At 40.2% G+C, this 26,240-nt stretch overlaps 1 protein-coding gene across 9 annotated transcripts in view; it reads left to right on the forward strand.

The window, feature by feature from the left end:
• The window catches only part of TRIM2 (tripartite motif containing 2), a 109,645-nt gene that overhangs the window by 41,811 nt on the left and 41,594 nt on the right, over nt 1–26,240 (forward strand). For 2 of the 9 annotated variants that reach the window (XM_069855719.1, XM_069855728.1), the window contains exon 1: nt 25,506–25,890. The exons of 6 other annotated variants lie outside the window; for them this stretch is intronic. The gene's annotated coding sequence lies outside the window, so the exon portion shown is untranslated. Of the gene's footprint in view, nt 1–8,934; nt 9,157–25,505; nt 25,891–26,240 lie in introns of those variants that run through there. One more of the 9 variants, XM_069855723.1, reaches the window with a different exon arrangement.

Consider the following 26,240-nt stretch of genomic DNA (forward strand, 5'->3'; position numbering starts at 1 on the left):
TTTCAAGATGTATTCACAGGGCTTGTTAAAACAGGGTGCTGAATCAACGTTCTTCATAAAAGAACTGACTACTCTTAGTCTGAACTGCCTATGCTATAATTGTACTTTCTGATTCTAGGATGGCAGGCAGTTTGTGAAAACAGTATTATTTACTAATACTCATTAACTGAGCTTGCTGATAGCCTGGGAAGCAGATAAGGATATCGTCCTCAGCCTACAAAGCAAGGAAATAAAATCTTCAAGAAAGCTGGAAATGGAAACAAGATCTGCTTCCTAGGTCTGTTACTTTGCTGCATTTAGTTTTCTTCTTCTAAAGGTGCACCATATGTTGACTGTGGGATTCCTGCCAACATTTTCCTCTGTCTAGGTCTGCAGGCATATTTGTGGTAAAGCTATTGTTCAGTTATTCAGCAGTTACTGGTAGCTATTAGTTTGAGGTTGACTGAAACCCTGACCTCTTACCATGACCTCTTACCAGTACTTTCCAAATATACTTACAGTTACCAGATTATAAAGCCTGTAACATTGAATCTGATTTACTAGATTCCCCCTTCTTTGCCCCTGATAATGTCAGACCACCTCCCAGAATGAATCGATCTCTTGGGAAAGAACAGCTGCCTAGGTTAATAAGAGTTTTGAGATGGTGGAGCTCTAATTCATGACACTGAGCATTTGAATTCTTAGTGAAAGTAAAAGGCTTTAATGGTGCTTTTAATCTCAGGGGTTTGGCTTGTTAGCAGGTGCTCTGCTGATGTGTCCTATACGCTAGACACACATCAATTAAGGTTATGATAAGGGGGAGCCTGTGAGTGAAACACTACATGTGGCCCCCCTCCCATCAGCTGTTTGAGTCGGACCAGAAAACTGAACTTCTAGGTAACAGGAAAAATTTAGCAGGCCTGAAAGAAGCAGTGGCAGCCTTCTGTCAGATTTGGACAGGCTTTCTTGTAAAATAATACACCATCAGTAATCAGGTCTCTGTGGGGACAGAGGATGAAATTTGCAAACAACCTCTCCTCGGTCTCCTTGGATAAGTTGTCCTCTTAAATCTGAACCCTCTAACTAATACCCTCTGTGCTAATATCCTCAACTTTTGTCCATACCTATGAAAGCTTTTAAAATCTTTCATTGTGGGCTTTTTTTTCAGGTCCATTTTCCCAGGTATTAGATCCATTTCTAGGTCAGGGATGTTGTTGTCGCTAAAATGGAACATACTGGTTAGTTCTAAACAATCAAAAATACTAAGCATGCAGCCTTTTCTATTAAAAAAGAAGAAGCTACAGGGTTGTAGTATTCGGATCTTAATCATACATCAACAGCAGAGGGTCCCCTTCTAATGTGTGCATTTTACTTTGGTAGTATTACTCAGAGAAAGCACTGCACTTAGGAAAGAAGAGGATTGCAAGGCTGGTTATATGTGTAAAATTCACCCCAGGAGAACAGAGGAAGTTTCTCAACCAGGAATTTGCCACAGGGCTGGTTCTGTAGGGTGGTCTGACTGAGATGTAACAGAAAACATAGCTCAAGGCAGAAAGAAAAGGGATCACTTCCTACCTTCCTTGTCTGTGGCAGAGAGTGAATTACAGTAGGTAAGTGTTTTTCAGGTCTGTGCTGCCTTAAATCTGTGTATACCAGAGTCCACTGGTTTCTTTCCCACCTGACATGCCTTGCCTCCCAGCTGGCCAGCAATGCTGAAAGAAATGAGTGTCAGTGGCACACAGATACTTGCACTGGCAGTGCTCTGTCCCTGTGCTGGGAAGATGTTCTTTTGGACTCCATAGGCAATTCCCAAGCTTTCTTCTTACTGGACTCACTGGCTTAAAGAACAGGCTCTCTGCATTGCTCTGATACTGTGTAAAAGGCACAATCTTAAAAACTAGTTTCTTTCAGGGTACATACAGGATTCTCTCTAGCTCACCTCTCTTGGGCTCAGAAAGCAAATAATATCCCAGTATGTGCTTAGCAGGCAGAAAATATTACAGATGCCACTGCTCCTTCCTCAACGATGGAGCTTTTAAATATTTCCATTTCTTTTCTTCTTGCTGATGTAGTTGGGCCAAAGGTCTAAGAAAGCAGCAACTTAAGCTTGTAGCATAAAATGTCCCTAATTGAGTGGGTAGCTTGCTGTGTTCTGTCCTGGTTGCTGTTGTCCAAACAAATTATCACAGCTACTGTTGGCTTTTCCCTCTTATGACTACTGCATCACAGCATGTGAAACTGAGAAGCATAGTACCTACTAAGATTCAAGGACTGCACTGCAGTTTCCCTCAGGAAATTGAAGCATACTGGGGCTTGCTTTCCTCCTAACATCTTCTTTCTTACAGAGTATCTTCAGTTGGCACTTTACCTACTGCTTCCTGAGGTATGTTATAACCCTATAATGTACCCTAATTGTAAGATGTTAGTGTTTGTTACAGTAATGTCCTGCTGCAGGTCTTACTCTGGCAAAACTCCCACTCGACAGTAGGGGGACTGGTTACTTAAGAGCTGAGATGGGACTGTGAAGACTTAAAAGTGGTTCTTGTAGGTGTGGTTTAATTTGTGTTTCTGATTGGGATGCCTACCTTTAGAGTGGTACCTTTACTTTTCAATTAGTTTTTAAGTGCGTAAGAGCAAGTTGATAGGTATTTGACGAGGTTAATATTAAATCCAGCACTACACTGGCTGAACTTTCAGAAGATTAGAGTTTTCAGACATTGCCTTCTTGAAACCATGTGTTTCTTTAAATCTGCCTCTTTCTTTCCATTGTCCCATCATTTTCTCCTGCTATCCACTCTCCTGTATCACTTTGAAATCTATGCTGGACAGTCATATACACTTTGGGACCCAGACCTACATGAGAACATTTCCTTGGTTCACAGTGACTATGGGAAACGTTAAGCTGTCACACACAAATACACAGATGGGAAAATGTGAGCCAAGGCTACAGTGGCTCTGACTGCAAAAAGAGGATATAGGAGTGGGAAGAGATGATCACATGGGTACAATGAGCAGGGGCAGCATTCTTGTATACGTGTGTACAGGCACGTACATTAGGGTATTCTAAATAGAGTTATCTTGTGTTCCCACCTGCCTCAAAACCCTGCACAGCTTTAAGCCTCTCAGCCTTTTACTCTGGCTTTGATATCTCCTAGCTTGAGGCCCCTCATCCTTAGACCCAGCCTCCAGTTCATGCCAGTGTAGAGCATCTAGTTCTTCCGTGTGGTCCATGCTTCCTTGCCAGAACCACATAGTTCACAGCCACTTCATCTTTCTGCCACAATTCCTCTCCTCCCATCCTAGAACTGCTTTTATTTTCCAGGCCTCCCAGATCTTATCCTCGTGAAGCTCTATGCTCCATACCATTTAGGATACTTGTTCTCCCTGCCCTGCAGTCCTTAGAAGCTTTCCCAGAACCCTTCATTCTTTGCCATATTCTCCTTCTACTTTTGTTCTTCCTCACTACAGCCCAGTGTTTGCAGTCTGAGAAACAGGGGACTGTTTCTTCTCCACTGGAGTCTCAAGTTATTCAGTACAAAGGTCTCAACATATCTTCTTGTTGTAATTGAAGGCAGGAAAATAGGACAGGTTCATAATAAACCGGGCACATACTAGCCACTTTGTATTCTATAAGAATGGATAGCTCCAGGCAAGGTCAGAGAACAACCAAACCAAGGAATAAATAAGCATGGTATATTTTTTTCAGAAAATGTAGCCCTTTCTATTTCTCTTGGCAAACAAAGTGTCCAGTATTCAACACGAATCTTGTGAACCAACTTTGAGCCCAGAGCTGCTTTTGAACTGTTTGCTGTGATTCTTCATGTGCTCATTTCTTTGTGTTACTGGTCACATGGTAACATTTCTGATTCTTGGATGAACAATGTTTTCAAACAAAAAGAGGGATTTGAACATATTACTTTTGGTTCAGAACTTTTCATGAATGCAGCCATATGAAAATGTGTTACATCAGTGTTTCCTGGATATTTGCTCTTGAAAGAAAGCTTACTTCAGTGATGAAAGTTTGTGAAAAAAACAGTAACATTGAGACATTATGATCTTGTAGAAGCTAGGGTTGGTTGTTTATTTCTGAGAGAAGTACTCTATGATTCAGGGCAGTACAGAGCAGAAGCATGAGCCTGGCACAAACTGAGTGTATGCCAGTATTTAAGTGTCATGGTTACCACAGAAGTGCAACTTACACCTTGAAGTAAGATTGCAGCCAGGAGGAGTGTGAGGTTTACTTACTGTTTCATGCTATATTTTCATAAGCAGCTTGAGCATTTGGCTCACAGTTTTGTTTCTTCCCCTGTTCCTGTCCATAATGCCCCATGCCTGTGTCAGCTGCGGAACTGAGCAAAGCCCTGTGAGCTAATTGACCTCACTCACCTTGCAGAAAATTGATGCATTTGGTTATGGGTCAATTTTCTGCCAGGCAATGAACTACATCTGTTCATTGGGAGTCCAAGAAGCACCTCAGTGCAAGGTAAGAAGTGGGAGTGTACAGCCACAGGGAAAAAGAGAACCATTGAGACCAGTCTAATGTTTGTCTTTTGAAAAAATGTTCTTCCAGTATTTGAGCCTCCTTGATGAAAACCACTGGGACATATGAATCTTGCGGGCTTGTTACAAAGAAATCAGAGAGATTACAAAGCATCCAGCCATTAACTCCTCTACTGTGGGGTTCAGGGTGGGGAAAAAGAGACTACCATTCCAGCTCCTCCAGAAGGGGAAAGGCTGCATGTGTCTGTCACCAAAATGCTCAGAATGAGATCACATGCCCCAGGCAAGCCCAGATCCCTGCAGTCACAGATGTTAGTGAGAGTTGATGGGAAAAAGTGGCTTAGTGCTATGCTTATTCTCCCTTTTTTTCTGGGGACAGCCAGGGGCTGTAATGAAAACGGCAGCAACCATGGGGCTTCTTCTGCTGCGACATCAAGGTTATAATGCATTATGTTTTTGTCTGAGCTGTGTATTTACTTTCTGTGGAAAATAAGTAATGCATTATAAAGCAAAATATGTACATTATAAAGCAAAATACCAAAAGCACTGAAGCAGCCCAATGCTCATCTAACAGTGGGAACAGGCTGCAAGGAATATCACACCATATTATCTCTCTGGAAAATAAAATGACAATTATTTGTCTTTCTGGGCACCAAGCTGAGGTACTAGAATAAAATATGTAGTAAGTGAGGCCAGACCAGCTGAGTACAAGTTCAGCATCTGAACTCAGACTCAAGGTATTCCATGCAGAGGCTTTAAAATGCTAGTGGTAAATTTATTTATAATATCACAAGTAATTAATCTTTAAAAATGGATTATTATCAGTGTAAAAATCTACATTACTTTATTTCACCAACAGTAAGTGAACTAAAGCTTCGCCTCAAACTCCTCCAAGAGTGGATGTTTCTCAGTTTATCAGACTTGTGTTTTTTCAGTCTGTACAAAGCCTGCCTGTCTGTTTGCATCAGAAGATTAATCTAGGGCTTAAATTATAGCTGACTAGAAATCTACATAAACATATTTAAAATCCTGCACCAAGTAGTCTACTGCTAAAATGAAAGGTGAACATGTAGCTGTAGTGCATCCCTGGTTTGTTAATCTGCCATCCTAAGTTTCTATCATTCAGGCAATTTCACAGATTCAAATTAAATGGCATCCTCCACTAAATCCAGACCTTTCACTTTTCACCTTTCACTTTCTCAGTATTTAAACTGCAAAAGAACAGGATGGAAAACAAATTGCTTTCATCTATACCTTTGCAATTCAGCAATCCAAATATAACCACACTAGACTAGATGGGAGCAGAATCCAGGCCAAGAGAGATACATATTCTGCCATCTACCGTGCATCACAACCTGTCCATCACTGACTGTGGAGGAGCACCTTTTCCTTGCTTTAATGAATATACAATGAGGTTTTAAAAAGCCTTTCAAGAATCTATGAACAAAGTTGCATATAAGCAGTATAATTAGTATTTAAGCTGCATCCTGCTCCACTCTTGTCTGACTAACATAGCTAACATAATTGATGGTGAAAAAATAAGGGTTGTTTTCTATTTACATGGAAAATAACAGGGTTGTTTTGTAGCTGGCATTTGAAAAAATCCTAAATAGAAGCTGCCATTTTTCTGAGAAGACAAATCACTCCTAGCAGGTTGTTTTCCCTGTCTGATCTGTTCTTTGAGGTAGTCTTTCCTACCTGAAGCTTTCTACAGTAAATTTTCTTTCACCATTAAAACTGGTATCTTCTATCTCCATTTCTCCAGAAATATAACATCCTTGTGCTAGACAGGAACATGGTTCTTGAATGCCTCAAAATTCATGGAGACAGAGTGAGAGAAAGTGGGCATCAAAAGATGCCTTAGTAATATCCAGGCAACAATAAGGGAACACAAAGCTAGCCTGCCTGGAAGCAGGAGCTGCCTATGGACGATAGGTTGCTGGCATCCTACACGGGTGATAAGAAAGGGGAAATGAAGAACAGAAAGGAAAGGAGAAAAAGATGATGAATAAGAATCATGCCCAGAGCCTGGAAAATGAAAGGTCATTTAAAATCAGTCTTCTATTTTTGAATCTTGAATTTTCTTCATGTTAAGCAGAGTTGTTATTTGTGAAAGCAGCCTTTAACGTAAACAGGCTAGGTTTTTTTGAGGGAATATATATTGCAGCATACCTGAGAGATCAGTGTAAATTAATGCATTTGCTCCTCGGGGAGCATCAGTCAGCAGGAGCATCATAAACCTAAAGTTGTTATTTCCACCTACTCTCCACTTTAACGCCATATCTCACCATAAAGAGTTCTTATTCCAAAGATAACAGTAATTCAGTTTCTCCTGTACTGTGATAGTACAGTGGGAAAGAGAACCTACGTGTTCAGAAAACCACACAACGTTTCTACTATACCCTATGAAATAATTTCTGGCCCCAAACCTGGAATTTTGCTCTACCAGGATCAAATAATTTGATTTAATAAAAAATGTCAGTCTTGATAAAAGCAAGATGTAGTCACTTCACCCACTTGTTTACTAAGCAGGAGAAAAACAACTCAGCTGTTAACAAACCTTGTTTGCTGCTGTTTCCAATAATATTATTTGTTTCAGCTGATTCCTGTACCTTTCAAGTGTTTTGCTGCTTACTACCTTGATGGGAAAATGGAACAAAAGAGAGGAAAAATGCTAGAATGCAGGTCAAAGATGCACAACTGTGTGGTAGCAGCTGAGCAGTAGGGCACATGAAATTAGTTCTCATGTACTTCTTGTTTGTGTAGGATGCTCTAGTATCTAATAATAAAACTGAGTTCATGTGTAGCCTTTCACATTGGATCATGGATCGTATTTCACTCATCTGGAGGGCTGCCTGTTTTCACAAAAACTGTAGGAATATAGCACCTTCGACATCTCTAGCATTCTGTCTGATGTGACTGAAATTATTCAATGGGATTGGAAGGAATTGTGACAGCATAGGCAAAAATGCATGCAAAGAAAATCTGTTAATTATTTTCTCCTTTGCTTCTGTCAATTAGAGCATTTTGTGGGTTTTGGTTTGGGTTTTTTTATTTTTTTTTTAATAACGCAACTGATTTTGACATTAACAGTCCAGTCATATCAATACTGGCTTGAGGTATCCAGGTAGGAGATGAACAGACAATCAGTGCAATCCTAATTGTGCAAAGATAAAAGACTGAAGAAGTGAGAAGTCTCAGGACTCTTAGGCAGAGTTTTAACAATGGTGTTTTTACCTTGTTAATGACTCACAGCAGTGAGTCACCCATGCTGTAGTGAAAGCCACCTTGTTATAGGGATTGTCACTGTTCAAATAGTGTGAGATTATTCCCAGTAGAAAAGCTCACAAAAGTCCTCTGGCAAAACTAAAGACTAAATAAAGCTTGATATTTTAAAGTAAAAGAACATGCATATCACAACAACATTAGTTTTAAGCAATGACAAAACTTTTTATCCACCATAGAATTGGTTCCCCAGGTTTTTATTGGGAAAAAAAGTCTCCTTCAGTACTGATTTAAAGGCCTTGAGGTATCCAAAAATATTGGTGACCCCTCAAGCCTCTAATATCTGAATTAACTTAGGACAGTAGGTAAATAGCTGAAAATTCGGACTGAAAGTGACATAGGAGCTTCAAGTCACAGACTTCGATTGAGTGTTTTCCGAATGTTGCTTGTGATAGTTTTGGTGAAATACTCATTCTTTTAATTAATGGATTGGATCACCCTACAGGTTCTCTATCAGGCAAATGTCTGCTGTCTCTGAGAGTTGCCTTATTAGAGAAAAAAACCCACCAAACCAACCTCAAACCTCCCAACACAATAGATTTGTTTCCCACCTGGAAGCATTTAAAGGATGTAAGTGGATCAGCATTCACTCCCCACTTTATAAAAAATAGGTTGTTCTAAATAGCTTGCTAAACTGCTGACCTATTTCAAGTAACACACTGGGATTTTTTTCCCCTGCTTCCAGAGAGGCAGCGGGGAGGAAGGGCAGCAAGGTTGGTTTGTTTCTGGCAGGGTGGAGGGGGGTGTGTGTGTGTGTGTGTGTGTGTGTTTTCTGAGGGGTCTGGGCTGCCACCTTCCTGAGGGGTGTGTGGTGCTCTTGGCTGCTGGAGGCTGCCCAAGGGAGCAGTCAGTCACCTCTAGGCGGGAGACCGTCCTACGTGGGGCTGGCTGTTTATTTGCAAAGCCGTTCTACCTCAGGTTACTTGTAAGGCTGATGCTTGGGGAGTTCTGCTAAAACTGGACTGTGTTTATTCCCTGATTTGCCTGTAATTTGCAGATTATGAAAACCAGACGGATGACTCCATGCTCTGCAAGTTAGTATAGGGATGGAAGCTTCTGATATAAGAGCAGCTTTTACAGAAAACACTGAGTTAAGAAGATTCAGGCTCAAGCTAGATTGCTTCTTCCCTCCCCCCACTTTTGTCTATTTTTACTGCATCATTGGTATGTGTCCAAGGAAAGTCGGCCATATCATTTGGAAATACAAGGGGATAAACTTTTCACTGTCGGATCTCTTCAGGCTGAGAGACTCCAGAGTAAATGAACTGGGAGGGAGAGAATTAAAAGGAGAGATTTCTTTAGGCAAACTTTTTTGGTTGTCTGCTCTGCCAACAGCAGTGTAGAATAACGAAGAAACTGCAGCAGTCCTTTCCCACTGCCTTTCTAAAGAATGTAAGTTTACCTTTTCAGATTTGTCTCTAACCATCTGTGTGCTTTTTCTGCTTCTGAGTGTTTTGTGAGAGCAGAGTTTTTTACAGCCAGTGAGTCCCTGCCAGGAGCTCCGCTGTGTGAATGAGTGAATTGCTTTGTCTTGCTTTCTCTTTTTTAAGTCAGGGTGGTAGCGTGGAAGCCGAGCTGTTTGACACCAGTTTCTTTGACAGTCATGCTAGCTCGACTTCAGATGTCTTGTCGAAACCTTTAAACCTTTTCAGTGTTTGTGCAGAAATTTGTTTGTAGTTGGCAAAAGACAATAGCAAATGTTTTGATTGAACTGTGTGTGTCAGGCCTGTCGTAAGAGCAGGCGTTTCAAAGAGGATTGTGTGATGCTGTGTAAACAGGACAGGATGTGACAAGGGAAAACAAATGTTTCCTGCTCTTTAATATTTAAAAGAAATAATTGAAACAGAGCCAAGGAGTTTGCCTAGGAAAGAAATAGTGATGTTTATTCAGAGCAAAATAATGACTCTGTGAGAGGACAATGTAAAGGTTTAATTAGGAAAATTCTGCTTTTTGCAGCTGTTTAGTTCTTTGATGTTGGCATCAATGTTGCTATGTTCTGCTGTTGTGCTTTTGTGAAGAGTAACTGGAGCCATTACCTGACGCATAGCTCGGTTGGTTTATTTCCCCTCTTCTAGGTTATTTTACTATTTTCAAAATGCAGTGTAGGCAGACTGTCAGGCAGATTGATAAGTTTAAGTAAAAACAAAGAATTGTAATGGTAATGTAATGGTAGTATACCAAGAATAAGATAATTGCCGTGAAGTCAAACGTTCATTAGGCCAAAACAATTACGTAAATGTTCATTTATATGGGGACAAGTAAGAAAATTATGGTGAAAGTTCAATGACTAAATAAATATATTTGAGGTAAAGATGTGGCATAAGAAAAGATGCTTTCTATTCCAGCCTTGGGTGTTTTGCCTTTAAGGGACAAAATGGATTTATTACCTGGATAACAGTTCTATGGACAATTATTGTGATTTAATAATCAGCTGTTTTTAATTAAAATTCCACATTACTGCTTGTGTGAGAACTGAAACTAAATTGATTACTGATACCAATGAGAGCTTCTAGACAATGTGAATACTTGGAATAAAATTGAGAATATAAACTGTAGGGCTTGAAAGGCACATTAAAAGGTTTTGTTTGTTAAAATCTGTGTAAACTTGTTTATTTTAAAGCTAGTCTCATAATTTTCTGGAAGATGGACTCATGATAGCTAAAGACTGGATTTTTTATACAGAGAAGGTCCCAGAAAGTTACTGTACCTGGTCTTGGGACTGCCTCATCCTGCTAGAAAACAAAGCCAGCAGAAAGAGGTGATTAGTTCCCGTTTCAAGAGTTTTTTTGGGGAATCAATCTGTTAGTTGCTGACAAAATGAAATAAGGCTCCTGTGCTTTAGACCTCATCCAAATGTGCTTACAATAAACTAAAGGAGTCCTCAAACTTCTCAGCATAGCATTTGACAAACCTGAGTTGTGAAGAAGCTCCCTGGTCTGATCTGGACCTGCAGTGCCCATAGTTTGGCCATAAAGAACATCTTGGGGTTTTCTTCATTGAAGGCTCATTTCAGTCCTTGAGATTCATCCTTTTTTCATGAGAAATGGTTTTGATACACCTTTAATACACCATGGCTGTCCTCAGGGAGAAAGCTAAACAGAACTTCTTTGTTGCTTCAAGGAGCACCATAGCGCATACTGCTTGAGGGCCAGAAGGAAACGTGAAAGTGGGTTTTATGACAGAACCAATTCTAGATTTTATATAGGACTTCTGGCAGAGGGAAAAATTAAAATAATGGAAACATTTATTTCAGCCCACTGGGAAAATTTGGTTTCTTTGTGTAATTCATAAAGGGAGACAGCAAATGTATCATGCCAAATACTTTATTCTGTATTTATGTTTAATGCCTTTTTAGAGGATCTTAAAGTTTTGTCTATTTCATGGTAGTTATTTTCCATGTACTAATTAGACTGTGTGAGTTCAGTGAAATCTTGGTTTTGAGGCTGGCTTTGACTCAAGCAGTGTCTATAGCCTCGCAGCACTTCTATTATGTCCAGAGGTGTGCACAGTGTTTAGAAAATTAGACATACCTGGACAAAGATGGCAGTATTTCTGGGAGATTACCCCAGCCCGTGATAGTGTTCTTTTTCCATCAATCCCTGTTTTAGCTTGAAGTTCAGTTATCTGGAAAATCCCAGATAACTGATGCTTGAAGCCACCATGAAAAAATGCTGGGCCTGTCTTTGCCTGATTGGTTTATTCCTAACAAAACAAGGATTTGGACAGCTTATATAAGCACAGTGATGCTCCTGATTCCTTGGAGGAAAGCTGAGGAATTAAATTAACTGAAGAAGTTTTATGTGTTGTAACACAGAGAAAAGTGTTGTGCAATACTGTAGGTAAGCCGAAATTTAATCATCTGCATAAAGTATTAAATATGCACAGTCTTGCAGAAACATGTAATATTGTGTCTAGATGCATGAACTGTTTATACCAAAATAAAGACATAGTGTAAGGTAGGTTAGGATAAATCCTTGAGCCAAATGTAAAAGAATTAGATTTGATCAGTTGACAAGCATATTGTCTCATCAAAATTAAATATGTCTGAGGATACAAGAGGAGCTAGTTTGAACTATTTGTTTATACACAGCAACAAATATATGTATTACTCCAAATAATAAATTCAGTTTATAAAGAATGATCCTTAATATAATTGCATTGTAGAACAGAATAGCTCTCGAGATTTAAATAGTGTTTTAGAGGCAGACCAAGATTCTGTATTATAAAGAGCCATTAATTTCAAATAATCTACAAATGTACTGAAAACTCCAACACAGTGATTTTCTAATTTTTTTTTAATTTTTCAAGCCCTAAAAATTTTCTCCTGGAATTTTGCCCATCCATGTTTTGCATGGTAGCATCTATGAACTTGTTTTTAAGTCAGTCTTCAGGGACCACGTTTAAGAAGTCCAGTGTCTGTCACATTGAAATCCACTATTGCAGACCCTACACTTGGCTGACACCTTCAACCAAAATTAGATATGCTATTTCCAGAGACTGCAGGTTGTGTTTGTGTTATTACTGGTGTTTATGGATTTAAAAAAAAAAAAAAAAGGGAAGGGGGGAACTAACCGTGTGAAATGCATGATGCAAGTTGTTGAAAAAAACAAGGCTCTGAAAAAAAATCAATATTTATTGAAAGGCATACATGCTGGAAAGGAAATAATGATTGTTTGGAGGTTTCACAAATACTGTAGGGAAAAGAACATGGCTTAGCATTCACATAAATGGACTTCACATCTCTGTACCTCCATTTTTGATAGGTTATGTTTTAAGACGCACTTTTTCTATTAGAAATGCCCTGCCCTTGTATTTTTTATGCAACATGAACAGATTGGAGACAGTCCCTTGGTGTGTTGTAAGGTTTATGTTAACATGTACCTGTAATGGAGCGTGCTTTGTTGCAAACACTTAGCAAATGCAGTTTGGAAGAATTCCTGTTTTGTGAGAAATCGTGCAAGATTTCTATCTCTTCCCCTTTATTTTTGATCAACTGGAATAAAGGCCACCTCCCACTGAACAAAAGTCAGATTAACCTTTGGAGAGATGAAAATGGCATTTCATGTCAAACTTTCTGAATTGCTTTATTTCTCTAAATACCAGGTTTTATTTCTGTGGCTTAAATAACTAAATATTTCATAAATTGTAACATTAAAGACACTTGTATTTGTTTTCTATCATAGATGGTCTAGACATACCTCTTGTCACAGAATCTGTTGACATATCTTGGCATTACATGTCATTCCTTCTAATCTGAGTGGTTGGCTGTATTTGGATTGGACATTGCTTATTTTAAAAGGAGAATTTACTTAGAAGTCAGTAATTACGTTTGATCACAGGAATAACAATTTGTAACTGAAATAGCATAAAGTTAAATGAATGACATAACATGTCAGCGTAATATACTGTGTGAGGACAGCCAAGGATCTAGTTAGCTGAGAGGTCTGCTGGCAACCAGGCAGCATTCCCACTTTCCAGCTGGACTTAAGGGCAATAACTCAAAAGCAAACCCCATTCAAAAGGAAGAATTGAAATAGCAATTGTAATATAGTTCTTGAGGTGCTGAACAGGTAGTGTGGCAGGTAGATATTGGGTTCCTCCATCCCTTTTGCTAGTTTCAGTATTTGTTAGTTGTAGAAGAGTTAGAAGAGACAGCTAAATAAGGAAGGAGACTAATCATAGACAGGTGAAGAATGTTAGCAGCATGTATTCTGGCACTTTGTATATTACATGGTGATCCTGTTAACACAAGCATCAAAATATATCCTATATAGTTAGACTGCTACAACAGTTTGCAAACAAATTGCTGCTGGAATGGCTATGATGGTTTGCTGTTATTATAGCCTAGGTTTAATATCTAACTTTAAGAATATGCCTTACCACTAGGAGAAGACAAATGACTTAATGTACTGTAATTATGTATACCTTAAATGTTCTCCTAGAAGAACTCTGGACAACTTTGCTTTTTCTGGTCAGAACTTTTGCTCATATGTAAAAGTATTATTCATTCTCTCTCAGTTTAAAACCTTCTAAGTATTATCAGGTTTGGATGTATATTAGGAGCAATTAATTTGGTAGATGATGATCTTCCATCCAGAGTGGATGCCCTCTGTGAAAGAGGCATAAAGATTTGAGTAGATGCAGTTACTTTTGATCAGGTTTTAAATGCATGTCATGAATGTTCAGCAATCTGCCTGCTCCTAATCCGGTATGGATTTATTTGTCTTAGTGTTATTAGTCTGCCTAAACACGTGTGTGATCAGTTTACTTCTGGGTGACTTTCTGTTCTTTTGTCATGTAAAGCTATTTGTTCTGTGCTACCATGAGCTTCTCTTCTTGATTATTTTTTTCTTTCAACTCTGTAAGCATAGAGTGACAATTCCCTCTTTTTCTGTTGTTATCTCTTTTTTTAGTTTTGTTTTGGTTTTAATGGAGGTTGAATGGTAGGTTTGAGGATTCCCTTAATTGAACTTGTAATTTGGAAAACCGTCACGTGTGGAATGATGGCTGTGAGAAAAAGTGCAAGTTTTACTCTCTGCAAAGATTTATACTGTGCCTGCCTCCTCCCATGTCAAAGTTTAGTAGAACTTGGTTATTTGTGAGCTTGAAGGTATATGGTATGTACCAGTATGGTCTGTGAGGCACTCGGGAGTTGATTTAGCATGGAAAGAGCACTGTGGGGATTGTTCTGAGCTGCACAACTCTGACTAGTATGAAAATATACATGTGCAAAAGATGCTTCTGCACCTTGTGCAGAACAAAACCTCTCCAAATCAGTAATAGAATCTTGATAAACTGCACTCGACACAGTTACTTACAGAATAGCAAAAAATTAAAAAAGATTGCACTCAGAAGATTTTGCTGGACTTGGGACTGCTCTTGAAAAGATACCAGCTGTTATGTTGTTGTGTGAATCTGAATGCACTAATCTCAGTAGTCGTCCTTGGAGAGACTTAGTATGTGTATCATATTTAGCCCCAGCCATATTTGGCCCATGATCTATATTATTAGAAAACTTGTATTCTCTGTGAGAAACAGGACATCCAAAGAGCAGATTGTCACCAGGTTCAATGATGTCAGGTGTGTTCAAGGCCACCCTGTTTTTTTCTGAGAATAGGTATGTATAGTAAACACTGTAAATCAGACTGCTTACAAGTTCCTCAGGAACTAAAATGACGCCCAGGAATTAAAACTCAGGACTGAGGAATGAGCCTTTTTACAGCATACATAGATTGTTGAAGAGGAAAAACTGCCGCAGTTTCTCTGCTTTTACACAGTACTTTCTTCTTCCTTTTCCAGTGAGAAAACAGTATTCATGAAATGCCCTTCTACAACTTTCTCTCCTGTAATCCCTGTGTTGGTGGAAGTGTTAATGTAAATCTTCAAGGATTAAATCCCACAAGATAAGCTTCTGCTGGTGGTTTGTTTGTTTTTTTTTTTGTTGTTGTTGTTGTTATCTTGAAACCAGATTTAATTTGATATTTAAAGTTCAAGTAATTGAACTGTACTGGGTTTGGGAAACCTAAGACCCCAAAATCAGGTAGAACCACAGCCTAAATTCGTACCACCTGAGGGTTTTTTTGTCCTTAGTTACTGTGAGACAATACTGTAATATGGGTTAGTGTTGTTAGTGTGTAGTCTTCCCAATGTGCTTGAAGTGTTTGCACGACCGTCTACAAAGAACAGGCTTTTCTTTTTACTTATTATTGAATTCTTAGTCTGCTCTGTGTAGTCTTGGGAACAACTGATCTTTCTGCATCTTGGCTCAGAAAACATTTTATAAGAAAGAGATAAAATTATGTGTTACACTATGAAGATTTCATCCTATTTATCAAGTATGCAGTAATTATTTTGCATCTAAAATAGCTGGAAATAAATTTTGACCGTGAAATACAAACACGTTCTGAGATACTTCATTACTCATTAAAGATGAATAATTTTCCATTCACTCACAAATATAATCTCCATCTTTTGATGGAGAGAAGTGCAATCCTTCATTACACAGAAAACACAAGTCAGTCTGTAACAGAGGACTGTTTTCTAAGAACTGCACTACATGTTCTGCGTAGGCAGAGAACCTCTTCATCCCTTAGTTTCCTCACTCTAATTAGCTTTTTAACTATTCCTTTCTAAAAAAAAAACAACAAAAAACACAGACTAGATCGATGCATGCAAAAATATTTGTATACAATGATATGAATTTGCAAAAACGAAGCGAGTAGTTACATTTCCTCTGCTTGCAAAGTCCAAAGTTTTTGTCTTAGGAGAAACTGACACGTTGCACAGTCATGAATACAAGTAGAAAAGCAGGAAGGCTTCTTCCTGTACTTAACTTTTGGGATGGATTTTTAACTGTGCTCCTGAATGGTGGCTTTTATCCTCTGAACGACAATCATTATTTTACCTCTGAGATGTGCCCTTGTAGAAGGGCTGCTCAGAAAGTGTGTACCCTCTGGAGGGACCTCTGTTGGGGAAGGTGGACAGCTTTCAGACTTTTAAATGAGGAGAACCAGGATAGTGATCAAGGCATGATTTCCCCAAGGTTTATGATGTTGCTTTTAGAATAATACAGAGTACGTCTGCAGAGAAACGAGACAAATGTCACTCTTGAGGAAATATCACTAGAAGTCTCTCTTTTTTATTTAAGGATAAAGTAAATTTGTAAAGGTAGGCGGAAGTAGGGAGAAATGCTAAGTTAGTATTGTGTTCACTATGAAAGGTTTCTCTGCTTGGGGTGATGACTAATCAGACTCCATTGTTGTGTGTCTTGTTTGTATGTCTTCAAAATGGGTGTATGCGCTAAAGCCACTCTGTAGCCCTGGGTGGCACTCATCATGGAACAGTAGTTTATTAAGGCAGCTGTCTGACAGATTCATGTCACCTGACATCCTGAAATGGCAGGGCTCTGCAAAGTGATAAACACAGCCCTGTAGAGCCATTAATGTCCATTAACTGCACCAAAAGGGAATGGCTACTATGACAGTTCCTGTGATGTCTACGCTTTTTGAAGGTCCACCTGGGTCAAATCAAAAGTAAATCTAGCCTAGCCTTATAATTTGGATGGCGGCAATGGGTTTCACAGCTGATAACATGTAAGCTGCCAAAAAAACCCCAGTGACTGCTGTTTCATCAGGCTTCCAAAAGCACTTAATTTATTTTAAATACATCCTAACATCCCCTCACTGTGTTAGAGTTTTTGCTTAGTCCGTGAGAGAGTGCAGAATCTGTAAGTCCTATTTTAACTCATGGTTACTTTTAACAGTAGTGCCTAGAGTGGGTTACTTTACATACACTTCTAAAGGGTTTTGTTGATTACTGCATATAACTGATATCAGTAACAGCATGGTACTTTTGTCACAGTCATCACAAGGACTACTTTGAAAGGGTCAGGCAGTTCTTATATCTGCTCACAGAGTTGGCAAAGGGATTAGAATACTAAGATTTGCTTCTGTTCTCTTACTGCAAAAGATTCAGCAAGATAAGCTACTATCTTGCACCTCTTTCTTTACAAAAATGGTAATCCAAATCAATTCCTGGCTAGGAAAATTAATTTCACAGTGTAGAAAGGTACGTAGTGTCACAGTTATGGTTAAATGGCAATAGTTGAATTGTGTGAGGCATTAAGACATGGGTTAATTATGCTTGTATAGGATATGTGTTGTGTGTATCTAGTGCTATCACAGTGAGATTCTGATATCTGGAAGAGATTTTCAAGTGCTATCACAATCCAAATAATAATATGGATGATTTAAGACAATATTGCTCTCAGGTGTTCTGATGCCAGTGTTTTTTCCGAGTGCTTTTTTAAAATTAAAAAATACAACTGCATTTGCATGGTTATTGTTATCTAGACTGTCTCCTAATTTACTTTTCATGTACTTCAAAATGCACTGGTTTTCCTGTAGAGCAAAATGGATGTATTTTCATATAGAAATGAATGTATTGTGCATCTCTGTTCAGCTTGGGAACGTCTTAAAATTGTGTCATATGAGCGGTTCAACTTCCCTCCTCTTTCATTAGCTATGCTTCGCAAGTTGTGATGTCAATTACAAAGACTGATATTCATGAGGAGAGATATGTATGAGAGTCTCCTGGAAATATAATTTTTGCACAAGTCTGATCTACATCAGTGCTGGGCATTTGCTTACGAGCAGCCTGGCAATGCCCCTGTAGGAGCTTTGGGCATCTAGCCTGAACCTGCCTTGCATGTTGAGAACCCAGAAGAGCTTAGCAAAGTTATTTTTGGAGGTGAAGGATGAAGGTGGACACCTTTTACTGCCGCAGCCACTTGCAGCTTTTGTCAGACGTAAAACCTTGTACCTCAAGGAAAAAGCTTGAGGAGAACCTGAGCTGAGCCAGCATGGCTGCTTGGCTACTAGAACTGTCTGGAGATGCGGCCCCCTTAGGGGTATGGCAGCCTTTGCAGTGAGGTAACTGCATCTTACTGAGGCTCTAGCAAAACTCTGCTGTGGAAACACATACTGGGAATCAATGCATTTCTGCAGATAAGGCACAAGGTACAGGGAGCACTTCATCTCTGCTGTAGAAAGGTTTCAGCTTTTTCCCATAACAACAGTTCTTTAAATAGGAACACTGGCCACCAATCAGCAAACAAGCATCCTTGCTGAGGACTGGAAAGACGTGTTTACTGGGTGAAGCTCAGCCGTTGGGTGTTTCCAAGTTTCAGACTGCTAGAGGTGACTACTGCTTAGTCAAATGGAGTGACCCTGTGAATGCGGAGGGGGAGGACACAATGTGGCAGCCAGCATGCTCAGGAGCTCCCCATGGGACCTAGAGGTGGCCTTTTGTTACTGTTTGGTCGTTCAGCTCGTCTGCCTACAACCCTTGTTAAAACCCATAGAGCTCCTTTTGCCAAGGTTATTCTGACATTGTTTCTCACTATCATTGGTGCTGCCAGACTACCTGCTGTATGCAGTGATGTGTTTACCTACTTGCTGTGAAAGTTCAGTGTTGAGTTTTTGCCAACATAAAGAACCTGCCTGGGTAAACCTCTGCCTGCCACTTAATGCTTGAACAAGGTTTTCTCTGAACCCAAGGATGACATAAATATTTGGACATATTGCTGTGGTTTTGAAAGACCTTTCAGTTAACAGGAAGACTTAGGAGACATAGAAGGTATCATCACTGGTGGGCTCTGCAGTAGAAAATGAGGTGGGTACTGTATAAAAGCTAAGGTAAGCATGGAGATGCAGCAGCCAAATTTCATCTTTTAAACAATGGAAGTGCTGCAGAGGATGTAAGTGCAAATTGAGCCTGCTTACAGGCCGGAGAGGGGCTCGTCCTTCACCCTCCTTCTCAGTCCCTCTCCCATAAGTGATTTTGGCTGAAACCATACCTGCTTGGGCAAACAGTCTGCTGTGTGCTAAGACATGAATGCCTTTGCTTTCTGCCTCCATTGTTTACTTTTTTTAACACTTGGATTCTGTCTGCTGTTTGTTGCTGTGGAATACCTGTATTTTTTCTCCTGGTTTGTTTTCCATGTGCTGTGTTTGCTGGGAAATGGGATTTTGAAGGATGCAAGCAAAAAATTCTAAAGGACTGGCAGTGCTTAAGTTAATTTTGTGAAGAAGTTACGTGGCATGTGGTGATTGCTGGGTGCTGCCTTCTCCCTTGCTGAATTGAACTTAGTGCTAGTTTAACAAAATCCCGTTGAAGTAAATGGAAACAAAAGCAGAGGAACTTTACTTTGCAGTGGTCAACAGAGAATCTATGACTAAGCTCCAGTAGCTGATGTGTATCAGCTCTCCTAAGGAAAAAAGGAAACTAAGATCAGAACTGTAAGATCAGGTAGAGATGCAGAGTGGGACAGATCCAGAGAAGTGTCGTGGGAGGCAGTGCAGGGGATGGACTCTGGGCAGTTCAACCTTCGCTACACAGCCCCGTACCAAAAGCACTAAACACTTGCTACTTGCTTTTACTCTTCTTGCCATTGCTCAGCAACTCTGAAGAAAAAGCCTAGAGTGTTTTTCAATGTACCTTGTATCTAACAGTATGCAGAAAAGGCCAGGGACTTTCTTTCCAAAAAGATTCCTGCTCAACCTCCTGCTTTTTCTTTGTACTGCCTGTTATCCTGTGCCTGGAGGGGTTAACAGTGATTAGTATGGAGTCTCCATGGAGCACTTTTATTTCAAGTAGCATTTCACAGCAGATGTTTATGTAAGCAGCAGTGATTTGATGTGCAGTTTTAATTATCTGTCAGTTCAACTTGGGTTTTTTGAGCCTGTGTGTCTGTAAAGGCTGAACAGAGGTCTGTGAGTGTTAACTAAATAGGTGGGCCTAGAGAATGAAAAATGTGCAGCTGTAAAGGTAATTTTAACAGCACTAGGTAGTTAATTGGGGAGGGTTTTCTTTCAGTATAGGTGCTCTGACTCACTGCTTTGGATGGCAATGTATGAGTTTAAATCCTCTTACTTAGGCCTGCATAACATCTAGGCCATGGGATAATTACTTGGACCTATCTCACTGAGGTTTTTTTTTTTTAATAGCTCACCTGAGAATATGACATTTTATTAAACTTGGAAAGGGCCCTAAATGACAGCTCTGAGGCTGTCATTTAATGTAATACATGACAGTTTAATCCTATCATTTCCCTTGGCGTGCCCTTTTCTACTCGCTTCCTACCCCTTCTCTCTGAAGTCTCATTTGTCAGAATGTTGGCAATTTGGTTGGGAATTCCTGGACTTCAGCTGCAAGCACTCAAATTGTCCTTGCATGTGCAATAAGTGTAGTGTGCTCCAAGTGTGCTGGAATTTATTGTGTGGTCCTGAAAAACTTAGAGAGCCTTAAAGAAGGTTCATATCTCAGCCGAATGATGACTGTGTTGATCACACAAGATCTAACCTGCTAGTCTTAGAACCATAGAATGGGTTGGAAGGGACCTTAAAGATCATCCTGTTCCAACCCCTTTGTGATGGGCAGGGGCACATCCCAGTAGGTCAGGTTGCTCAAAGCCTCATCCAACCCGGTCTTGAACACCTCTAGAGATGGGGCATCCACAACTTCCCTGGGCAACCTGTTCCGGTGCCTCACCACCCTCATAGTAATATAATTTCTTCCTAATATCTAATCTACATCTCCCCTCTTTCAGCTTAAAACCCTTATCCCTCGTCCTATCCCTGCACTCCCTGATAAAGAGCCCCTTCCCACCTTTCCTGTAGGCCCCCTTTAAGCACTGGAAGGCTGCTATAAGGTCTCCCCAGAGCTTTCTGTTCTCTAGGATAAACAAGCCCAGATGTCTCAGCCTGTCCTCATATGGGAGGTGTTCGAGCCCTTTGGTCATCATTGTGGCCCTCGTCTGGACTTGCTCTAACAGATCTACGTTGTAGATCTTGTCCTTCAGTGTGTGCAGGGCAGCCATCAGAACTCCCCTATCCATCCCAGGAGAGGAGAGCTGAGAGACAGGGTTTGTGGGGATGGAAGCAGGACTATTGCACTACCAACGGGTGGTGGAGAATGCCTCCCTCTGCAGTAGCCTTAAGTTGTGAGGAGGGGAAGAAAGAAGAGAAAGGGGTATTAGATGCCAGTCATAATCCTTCCTTCCTCTACAGATTGGAATGTGAAGCATTAGTATGTTGTTGTCTTAGGAGGCCCATCCATGTATTTCAGGTGCTCATCCTCTTATAAGCTTTGATTACAGACTGAGGAAAGAAAGGAGGGAAAACAAACAAAGCATTAAACATGTAGAATTATTAAGCAAGGTTTCATGTATAGCAGTGGCTTCTATTCCTGTTGTTCCTGTGGCTTTAAAAGAACCCCAATTCATGATATCAACACCTGGCACTTGTTCTGAAAGTGGAACCCATTGTGGTGGATGCCAGGAAGAAATTCCAGAATATTCCAGAATATTGTTTCTGTTGACCGTACTGCCTGGCCCTGCCACCTTAGTGGCAAATACCCAAAAAGGGAAAGAGAAGTAATAACAGAGAGGAGAGAAAAGCACTTTGTGTTTGGTGGTGCCTGACTTGCAACAACGTGACAAGCAGGCAGGGCAATCATAAAGGCAAAGCTTGGGCTGCCTGAGCAGGGAGGCTAAGCTGTCCCAGCCTGACTGCAGTTAAGCTACAAACACCGCAACCTTGGCAAGCTAAACTAGGTATAAGCAGAAGACAGAAAGAAATAGAGTAAGGTGGCAAAGGCATGGGAGGACGGGTGCTGGGTGTGCTGGGAAGGTCTCTGGCAGCCCTTTCAAGTTCTTTGCTTCCCAGGCATGTGTTGTGTCACAAGCTTCATGGAAAAGCATCTGCTCCACTGGATCACAAGATGGGGGAGCGGCGGTGGCTCCAGGCTAGTGGGGAGGAACCAGAACCTAGCAGAGCTCTTTTGGGGGCAGATGTTCCCTCTAGCTACAAGCCCACAGTGGGAGGGAGCTGTGGCTCTTCCTAGCCCTTTTAAGCTGTGGCCTGAGCTATTGGAGAACGTGGGGTCAGGGCTGGAAGTTGCACTTGCTCTGTGGGAGCTGCTGGGTCTGCATGAGAGTGCAGCTGCAGTGGGGAAAGGTAAAGGTGGCTGCACTGCCGCTGTCTCATCAAAGTGACTAAGGCCTTATGATTCCTAAGTGTGGCCATGGTCCCACAATGAGAGAGCTTGATTGTTTCACCCTACTTTCTTTCTTGGCGCCAAGATCAACTTAAGGACACGGAGCTGGGTGATGGCTGTAACAGCCCATCCTCTCCTCTATTTGTGTTCTCAAAGTAGCTCTCATTTCCAGCAAGACAGCTTTGGATAATTGTTTTCTGGTGTCTCCCACCTCTTATTTTCCAGTCTTAATTGCCAGGGCTGTTTTAGTTGGCCATTTAGTTTGAGTTAACCCAATAATTTTTTTTCTGCTGACCTTAAAATCTCTTTTGTACAGCAGGCTGAGTTAGGCTACTCTCCCTTCAGTCAATTTATAGTAGAGACTTGAGTACAGACCATCAGTCTTAACCTGGACTGCTTGGATGACTTATTTAGTATTAGGAAAGGATATAGCAATATCTGCCTATGAGTAAAATTAATTAACTGTGGAGGTTTTTTGTAACTTATTATTTATGGTCTCCCTAAGAATATGAATTCAGGTTATGTTTGGAACAGGGAAAAATACAAATTATTCCAAAACTATGACAGTTACAGGGGATGATAACAAGCGCTAGACCATCCATGGCACTATGAAGATGGCACGTGCCATATATTTTTTTCTCTGAGCTTACTTCCCTGGTAAGTCAGCAGGAATGATGATTACAGCAAATTTCTGAGGGAAAGTAGCCTATTTTTTTAAAAAACAACCAAAACAAAAACCAAAGTAAACTAAACAGCAACAAAAAACCAAGCACACAACAACAACCCACCCTTCCATGTCTCAGCTTAAAAACCACACGCATACAATAAACCTGTTTGAAGCAGGCGGGTAGTAACTGCTATGGGGGTAAAGTGCAAGATTGTTCACTGAGCTATGAATCCATTTCCTCTTCTGTAGGGAGAAGAAACCAGCATGTCAACATTCAACATATAAGAATAGAAATCTCAAGGGAAATGCTATGACTTTTGTTTCATTTTCCTTGCCACAATATCACATTTTTTCATTGAAGAAGCAGGATTATTTTGCAGGATATCAGATCATTGTCAGCAGGCAGCTTCTCACAGTTAATTACAAGAGAGCTGCACTTTGAAGCAATCTCTCATTTGGCAGTGTAGATCCCTGTGAGAGTGTATGCAGTTGTGACTCCTGCAGTCTCCTTTGGCCATGAGGTACTTTATGGGATCGGTTCTGATTTGAGGGGTATGTAGTCCTTACTACTGACTGTAAATGGAAATAGTAATTTGAGCAATAATTGCCATTCTGGTTTAGCGTATGTAAAATTGATGCTTGAAATGAGCAAGGAAAAGCAAGCAGCTAAGTGGTATCTGCACGCCTCTGTCCAAGAGTCTTTCACCTCAGTTCTGGGGGTGCTGCTGCTGAATTTCCATTCTTGATTTTTGTTTTAAGTGTGTCTTTGTTCCGTGGCAGAAACAAAAGGCCTTGTATCTCCTCATTGTGGGAGTGAAATATGTTGCTTGCTCTTTGCAATGGGGGTTCTGTAGACAGTTTAAAAAGAAAACAGAAAAACCCCAACTAAACATAAAAAACCACCCTCCAAAAATGTGCCTGAAATCTCTGGCATTTTAAAACTGTGAATCCTGTGCAGATGCCTGCTTCTTCTGACCTGCTGAATGTTGGAGCTAAAATGAAACAGACTTTGCTCTTTCTCTCTGACAGAGTTCAGCAAATGTTGAAGAAATCAGAGGATCAGTTTTTTGGCACTAGCACTGAAAATCCTAACATGCACACACGCTGCCTGATGTTTCATTTCAGGTTATAAACTGGATTACAACATGCTTTCACCCTGTAGGCATTACCCAGGGAAACCAGGCTGGATCTGCCTGATGCAAAAAACCAATCTGCCTAAATGATTGCTAAGTGGAAAGTATAAAAAATGATGTATTCAGAATCTATATTTTCAACAGGAATTTAGATTGCATTTCACTTATGCTAAATGTTTATTAATACTATCTACCTCATCAGTGCAAGAGTGGAATAAATATTATATTCCAGAAACTGTGCTTAAAGAGCTTAAGACAACATTTTAGACTTCTAAAATAACTATATCTGTCCTAATTAAGTCAGAGTAGCACAGACAGTATTTAAACCCCACATTTTTTTCTTCGTGATGCAAATGGGCCTCTGTGTCCTTTTATTTATGGGAAGCTTTGTTAGGCTTGGTTAGCTCAAATACTTGCATAGGATTTGTTTTTCGAAAAGAAAAGATACACTGTATTTAGAGATGCAAATACTACCTTCTCTGCAAAACCCACCAGCTGGAAGACAAAACTAATTCTATGTTACTTTACTTCAGTAGTGTCTCTGTATTCACAAGCATCTTTTTAACAACCTTCTCTGCACAGTTGAAATATACAAGAAGCCGCATTTCTTTTTATTTCCTTTGGTAATAGCCTAGTGAAATCTGTATTGATCTTTGATTTTTAATTTTTTTAAAACAAGTAAATAGATTTACTAAGAGAATACATCTTTGCATTAATGTTTGTACTAATACTAAACAGTTTGCGAGCTTTGATTCTTATGTTCCTTGAATATGAGTTTGCTAATTGCCACCTTAAAGATTTGATGAGCTTGAGGTGGGTCAAATACACAGCTCTGTAGCAGAAGAAAGTGGTGCTGGTTTGTGTGTCAGTAGCGCAGCTTTCTGTAGAGGTTCTGTACTTCTGATTTAAACATCTGGAGAGACAAAGAGCATTTATGGGGTCTTTTGTTGTTGCTGGAAGTTGGAGCTGGGAAGAATTACATTCCAAGAAGTACTCCGAATCCTGGAAAAATCAGAGTGGGATCATTAAGTGTTAAACTTTATCTTCTTTATAAATGGAAGTGCTTTCATTTAATCTGTGGCGACTGTGCTGGTAATGGATGTTACGTAATATTTACTCTCCCCTTCGGAGTTAAATCCTTTTTCCGATTTGCAAGTAATATTTGCATATGTATTTGTTCACTGCATTGACATGCCAGATGCACAGTGGTAGCTGTCTCCGCCTGCTAATCCTGTAATAACATTCTGGTGACCAAATTCAATGGCCCTGCGCGGAGCCTCGAAACAGCTGATTGCTGAGTAGGGAGGAAAAAAAAAATAACCCGGCGAATCTCATTGCAGCTCTCTGCTGCATCCCTATCCCACAATCCCTTGCACCATTTGCTGCAGTCTTTCTACACAGGCTGAGTGAGAAAAAGATGTGCTAAATAAAGATTGATTGGTTTGAATCCTGGAGGGGTCTCCCACTTGTAAATGACCCAGGGGAAAAAAAATTCATGACGACTTCACTGGGCCTCCTCTTAGTCTTCCATTTTTCTTTGCACCTGTCCTCTGTGTGGAATGGAGCATCATTCCTTAGAGCACAAAATCCATTGTGCATCTAAAAATTACTATGCTGTGATAGGGATTCTTTAAGAGTTTTATGCGTGAGGCTTGAAATATTAACAGATGATGATTTGTTCGTTTGGATTACTGCGGAACTGCAGCTCCGTCCCTGCAAGGATTTTATCTTCAGCACTGCACTGATTAAGCTATTTTTCTACAAAGATGGGTAGGTCTAAAATGCTCAGGTTTGCTCTCTGTTATTCCTGGTGGCTGCTGCTGCATTGCTCCTTCAGTTTTGGACCCTGATTGTTTATTATGCTTCTGCATGCTGTAAGAATGAAGAGGGTTGCTGTGTTTTAAACAAGGCACCAAGCTGATTGCAAGAGTCGGAGAGAAAAGAATGCAAATGTAGCTTATCAAGCCTTTTACACAAGTGGGCTGTGTGGTGGTTATGATATTAATTTGCTTTGTATGTTTTGTATCTGCTAATTTGGGGGCTGCTGCTAGAAATGGCTGGAACCTCTCCTTTATTCCTAAAGACTGTGGATGGGAGATGTATCTGTTATAAGGAGTTTT

This window comes from Phaenicophaeus curvirostris, chromosome 4 (assembly GCF_032191515.1).
Source record: "Phaenicophaeus curvirostris isolate KB17595 chromosome 4, BPBGC_Pcur_1.0, whole genome shotgun sequence".
In the NCBI taxonomy this organism is placed as follows: Eukaryota; Metazoa; Chordata; class Aves; order Cuculiformes; family Cuculidae; genus Phaenicophaeus; species Phaenicophaeus curvirostris.